The 6,788-nt window shown below is 41.4% G+C and overlaps 1 long non-coding RNA gene across 1 annotated transcript in view; it reads right to left on the bottom strand.

Annotated features, from left to right (window-relative positions):
* Nucleotides 1-6,788, bottom strand: part of LOC116702315 (uncharacterized) — a 12,759-nt gene that overhangs the window by 3,690 nt on the left and 2,281 nt on the right. Inside the window, exon 2 of the long non-coding RNA XR_004335125.1 lies at nucleotides 1,220-1,223. This is a non-coding gene — a long non-coding RNA (uncharacterized LOC116702315). The remainder of the gene's footprint in view (nucleotides 1-1,219; nucleotides 1,224-6,788) is intronic.

Below are 6,788 nucleotides of genomic sequence, written 5' to 3'. Positions count from 1 at the left end.
TTTTGCTTTAATTTGTAGTTTTAGTGTTATACCATGGAGCTAACCGTCTTTGTTTTATTATCTTCTTTTTTAGAGGGGGCAACAGAGTCGAGTGTCTTGTTCGCCGCGAGCCTGCTGCACTATCAACAAAATGATTCGATTTGGGTGGGACTAATAGCATAGGAGTCCTCCGTTCTTTGGGACTTGGTAATGAATTCAATGCTAATGAAATCACATCCTTAAATTTAGTTACAGCTCTTAGATATACATCTTGTATAGAAGTTTTGCCTAATGGCGTATAGTCAGCAGTATAACCAAAAGTAATCAAACATGGTCAATAAAAAGGGATTCTGTGGGAACACTATTAAATGTTCAATTTCAACACCATATACCAGAACAAGATCGAGGGTGTGGTTAAAACGGTGAGTGTAGGTGTTTATGACACTTTGAGAGAAGCCAATGGAATCTAAAGAGAGATAAACGCATTACTAGCTATCCTTCTCATCGTCCACATGAATATTAAAATCCCCTACAAAGAACTTGTTCCGTTTTTAGCACTAAGTTTGACAAAACTCTGCAAATTCGGATAAAATTCAGAGTATGGACCAGGGCTCGTACACTATAAAATAGAACTGGTTGCAGTGATTTCCAACTTGGGTGGAAAGACTAAGACAAGACTTTCAAATGAGTTATAATTCATTTAGGTTTAGAGCTGATTAGTACTAGATCAAAGATAGCTTGCCACTCCACTCCTCGGCCTGTGCCTCGAGGAATGTGATATTAAAGCTGACTGGGGGGGTGGATTCATTTAGACAAACTATTCTCCATCACCCAGCCAGGTTTCAGTAAACAGAATAGATCAATATTAGAATCTGATATAATCCATTACTAGTACCACTTTAGAAGAGAGAGATCTGATGTTGATGAGTCCACATTTAATTTCCCTATTCTTTTGTACTATTGCACTTGTGGTTTTAATTGTTATGAGGTTTTCATGCCAGCTCCCTCTGTTTACCTTTATTTAAATAATTTCGAGAGCAGAGACAGTGTGTTAGACTGGACTCTGCCTCCTGGTCCCACTCTGTTGTCAATGATCAGGTCCACTAATAAACTTGTCAAGGTTTCTAGAAAGTAGTGCTCCATCCCAGTGGGTGTGAATGCTCGTCTTCCGAATAAGACCGAGGTCTTGCCCAGAAAGAGACCGCCAGTGATCCACAAAGCCCACATCATTATCTGACACACACCTCAATAGCCAGCGGCAAAATGACAACATGCGGCTAACATGTCATCGCTGGTAGTTTGGCAGGGTCCAGAGAAAATTACGGTGTCCGACTTGACTTCCGCGTATGTCCACACCGATCCCCATTAATCTTAGTAACTTTCCGTTTGGCGTAACCGGGAGTCATTACACGCCACGACGTGAATAACAATCTTGCGTATTTACGTTACATCCTTAGCCAGCAGTTTCAGATAAGACTCAATGGTCGCCCGCTCTAGCCCCCGGGATGCACTTAACTATTGCTCCGGCTTCGCGCTAACTTCACGTTTCTCAAAACGGAGCTGCCGATAATCAAGTTAACAGTTTAAACGCTAACAGCTGGTAGTGGTCCGTGGCTTTTGAAAGCTTACGACTATCTCTTCCTCGTCCACGTAACCCCGTCAATAGTCCTGGCTGCTCGGAAGTTGCCAGGGACGGCTACCATAGGCTAACTCATGCTCCCGGCCGGCCCGCGCCGACTACCGGTGGGGGGGTTAGCTACAGTTAACAACGACTGATCTATCTGGTGCTGATACGAACTTGGCTAACTCACTAAGCTCGCCTCCACGTCTATAATAAACTACACTTGTTCCACCATACCATTCACCTCAAAGGATGCAGAGGAAGTAACTAAACATTCTCACACACACGAGCAGAAAGTAGGAGAGCGGTGTGACATAGCTAACTGCTAAGCATCAAAGTCGCTAGAAGCTAATCTAAAGTACGGTATCGTTATCTACCACAGCGTTAAAAACAGCTGTATTTACAACAAGTCGCTGAAAAATGAAAATATATGTGAGTGCTTAGGCAGACTACTATAAGAATAAGTTGTTTGTAGCGGACAGTTAGCGCTGTAAATAGCAATCTAACAAACTGAACTGGTATTATTGAGAAGCAACAAGCTACCACACGCTGACCAACACACAAGCACAGGAAACGGAAATGAGTCAGGTAACGCTTACCGTACGTCCGTTGTCTCACCTTCAACATTCGTATGTCTGCAAATGTCCTTCTTGCTCAAAACTACTTCATGCTTCTCTCTTTGTTGCACTCTATATTTGTTTAGCCCACAGTATTGTTTACAAATGACCAAGTGACTCACGATTTTCTTGTCTCATTTGTGGAACATTATAATTACTGTCATTTTAGCGTGACGCTTTTCCACCATTTGGGATCCAGACAGCAACACATTGGGGTGGGGTATAGGGTTTGACCGTGTTCCTGATGTAACTGGGCTGATCCCATTTGTAGCCCTGTATCAGTACCATGTGTCTTGAAATGGATGCGGGCATTTATTACTAACCAGTGAAGAGAGCGAGGAGGCGTATAGGTGAGAGAACTTGGATGTTGAAGACAAGTGTTGGTCTCAATGTCACACCGATTTCTAGCAGTCTGGGTGGGGACTACCACAGAGTTTACAAAATGGAGAGTTTTGGATAGAAATAGGAAGAAGGCAGAACGGGCTTGTATTATTTACTTCAGACAAGTTTGAGTGTTGTTTTTTGAGAAGTGGGTCCTCTTGCCTCTTTGAAGGTGTCGGGGAAACAGCCAGTTGACAAGTAGATGTGATGAGATAGGTGAGGAAAGGAAGAGGTCAGGAGCAAAAGACGGAAAGGTGAGAAGAGATACGATCAGGCAGGTGTTGTTGCGGGCAAAGGTAATCAAACTTAGAATTTGATTCGGAGATAGATGTAAAAGAGGAAACGTACTGATTGATGGATGTTAAGATATTTAGTAATTGTGGTGGAAATAAAGTGTATGTCATATTTTTTAACAAAGTATTTGACAAAGTGGTTTGGTAGGAGTAGGAGTGGCTGGGGTAATCAGGAGGTAACTTTAACTAACCCTAGTTTTTTAGGGTTGGAAAAGAAGATTCAATTTGATTTTATAAAAAAGAGTTTTTTGCTGCAACAGAATAAGGGCAGCAAAGGAGTGAAAGAAGAATTGATAGGCAAGCCGGTCACTGGTGGTTTAGATTTCCACCATTTGCTTGCTGCTGCCTGTATAGTTGATCTTTCAGCATGCACTGAGTCAGATAACCAGTGGAGCTGGGCATGACTTGCGAGCCTGCTGTAAAGTAAGAGGGCAGACAGTGTCAAGGGAAGGGGAAAGCGAAGAAGTGTCTGTGGCAATGTTGGGAGCATGTGTGTAACGAATGGAGATCAGATGGAGAGGTGATAAGTAGATAACAGCGAGAAGGAGAGAGTTAACAATGTTACGCGGACAGTTATATTGTCGCTTGAGATTTGGTTGTGAGCTTGGGACCGCGAGTGAGTGTGAAAAAATTATTACCAAAGACGACAAAGAATCACTGAATAATTTTAAACAAAGTTACTTGCGCATCACATACACCACACGATGTACAGAGATGGACTGAAGAGCAAATTCTGCAGTGTCCACTTATACATTGAAACCCCCTCCCATCTCTATGCCTTGAACAGCTGTACTATCAATCAAAGAGCAATTAAACTCAACCTGACATGTGAATGGAGTAAAGGGAAGAGAGTCTATGCCAAGTTCTTTGAAGATAGCTGTGATTGTTCTGTTATGTGACCTGTGGCGCTTTCAGACATAGAGACATTCAGTTTTAATAGTTCATTTTCCAACAGTAAGAGATGAAGACATGGTCCTGAGGTATGGATTGGAGTAACAGTGAGGTTGTCCAGCATTTGAGGTAATATTGAGATCTAGGTTGTTGCCAGCTTTGTGAGTGGGTGGGTAAGGTGAGAGTGAGACAAAAGAAGAGAGAAATGTAAAAAGGCACTGCCTTCGCTGTCTGGATGTTGAAGTTGCCCAGATGTATCCGCGGAGGGCCAGTTTTCAAGGATGTTTGAAAGAAGGACATCCAGCTCTTCCAAAAACTCTCCAGATTTCCTGCTGGGTGGTAGATAACTAATATGTTTAGTTGTGCCAGTGAGTTATGGTAACACTGAAATGTCAGAGAGAGTGGAGTGAACTGTGGCCCATAAATTATTTAGTTTTTTTTATTTGGGTGTATGACTTCCTGTTTCTCTTGATATTGCGCTAGTTTTTTATTCTGTCAGCACTGCTTGCTGCTTAAGACGGACGACACACTGTGGTAGAATGAAAGCCTGATGAAGACCTGTTTTTGGTCGCATCGTTGCTTATTCTTCTGAGTCATTTCAAGTTTTTTATAAAAACATACTTCAAACAAGATGTAATATTCGGCGGCGAAGAAAGTTTTGGCGCCTGAGCAAAACATGGGACCAGAATGTCTTCCAGCCACAGCTACGGCCGAGGAGACGGTATGACTCCATTGATCTACCGGTAGGACACTTTTCGCCACATCATGAGGACGCCCGACCAACGCGTAACCGGCTGGCCTCCGTGATGAGTGTGAGCGCAACGCACCGGGGGTACCGCCATGATGACTGCAGCTGCAGCCGCAGCGAATTACAGCGAGGCGCTCGCCTGCCACCCCAGCAGCGCCGAGCCCACACCAGCAGCGACTCTTGCGATGCAGGAACCAGCGGGGCCCAGCAGCTTCAGCCCCGCCATGTGATAGAGAGCGGGGCAGGACTGTGTCCTATGCCAGAGATGAAAAGCTGACCTGGGCTACAGAAAGGGTGTGGTACACCGAGGTCCCACCACCATAGGACATCTTATATTCTTTTATTGGTTAATTCGAAGTTAATACAATGAAAAAACACATATGTGTGTATTAATATTTCATTACCAAAGGTGAATAACTTTTATTTCATGTTCATGATGATGTTTTTATTCATTTTGCATATTGATAATTGACTTACCTGTGTTAATTTCACTAGAAAGATATTTCTGTTGAGATTATATTGAGTCACAATATGGTACAGTGTGGGTAGGTATTATCAGTCGGATAAGCATTTTATTGCACAGGTTTTATATACATGATATCGGTTATATAACATTTAATTTCTCATATTAATAATATGATACTTACCTGGGTAATTTTTTCATGGAGGATATATTCTGTGGGATGATTATTGAGTCACATTGTGGACAGTGGGTGTTTTATATACAGTCTGTTAAGCAATTTATTGCACATAGTTGAAACCCTAATTTCTTACCGTACCCCAACCTTTATCCTAAACCCAACCATTACCCCTACCCTAATCTAAACCCCTAATCCTAACCTTTATACCTAGCCCTAACCTTTATTCCTAACTCTACAGTTTCATCCCATGAAGCACAATACAGTACAGTTATTTTTTATAATACAATACTTACCTGCATATCACAAGAATACAATATAGACACAATACTATACATGGTGATTATCTAATATTCATTGTGCATTCTGTGGGGGGATGTGTGTATTAATTTGTCGTTTAAGGATTTTCGCCTTAATTATTTCTTAATATGGGCACTGTTCATACCCTGTTTAATTCATTTTTGTTGAGGTCATAGTTCTGACAACCACCTTTAACTAGATAATAAGTTTATGAATGTATTGAAGGCTTATTTAAACCCGTTTTTCATCGTTTTTAACTTTTGGTGTTGTTCTTCTTTTGTTAGTTATATTATAGTTGGTTATGATTATTTGGTCAATTTATCCTTTGGTTATATTAGGTAGTATTGGGTTAGATAAATTGTAGTCATTTTGGGTTTGTTGTGAGTTTGTTGTTAGTCTATCCCCCCCTTTGTGGCAGAATGGCCTTGTCAGCCACTATATATGTTTCCCTCATGTCTCGTATGGAGGTCGTGTTGATTATTTACCTGAGTTAAAGTTCTGTTTAGTTGACCTCTTTTATGGGCCCAGGACTTTCTGTTTTTCGAAAATTTGTTTGTTTTGTTTTTGTAAATAAAAACTTGTATTTTTTTGAAAATTTACCTATGACTTCCTGCGTGCCTGCTAGCTTGGTCCCTCACAACCTGTCTCTCTTAGTTATGCTTTGATAAAGCTTATAGTAGGGCTAGAATTGAATTTGTTAGGAATGAGGAGTCAGCAGCGTCCGCCTAATTCGGTGCCACACCTGCTTCTCGTCATAGTTGCCCAGATCTTCTATCATATAATCATATATATAATAAAACTAGATGGGAGGCCAGGCATACACCCCGCCGGTTGGGGATAGTTCTAGCCGACCAGGCTCCTCTCTTTACCCTGTCCCTCTTGGTTATGCTGTAATATGTTATACGACTATCACGGAAACTTGAGAAGATTTGGCGTTCCACCAAATTGGAAAATTCTCGTTTAATTTGGCAAGATATGCTTAAAACGTATAGGAAGGCCCTCCATAATGCCAGAGCAGTGTACTACTCGTCATTAATAGAGGAAAATAGGAACAACCCCATGTTTCTTTTCAGCACTGTAGCCAAGCTAACGGAAGCTCACAGCTCTACTGAGCCAAGTATTCCCATAGCTCTTAGTAGTAACGACTTCACGAGATTCTTCAATGATAAAATTATAACTATTAGAAGCTAAATTCACCAAGACCTACCTTTAACTGGCACTGACTTATCTCTAAACTCAGGGACTTCAGAAACCGCATTAAAACCAGCTATATGTTTAGACTGCTTTGCTTCACTTGATCTTTATCAATTTAATTCAATT

Source organism: Etheostoma spectabile, chromosome 15, assembly GCF_008692095.1.
Source record: "Etheostoma spectabile isolate EspeVRDwgs_2016 chromosome 15, UIUC_Espe_1.0, whole genome shotgun sequence".
In the NCBI taxonomy this organism is placed as follows: Eukaryota; Metazoa; Chordata; class Actinopteri; order Perciformes; family Percidae; genus Etheostoma; species Etheostoma spectabile.
Note: the sequence above shows the minus strand (reverse complement) of the source record. Positions and strands in the feature narration are given on the sequence as shown.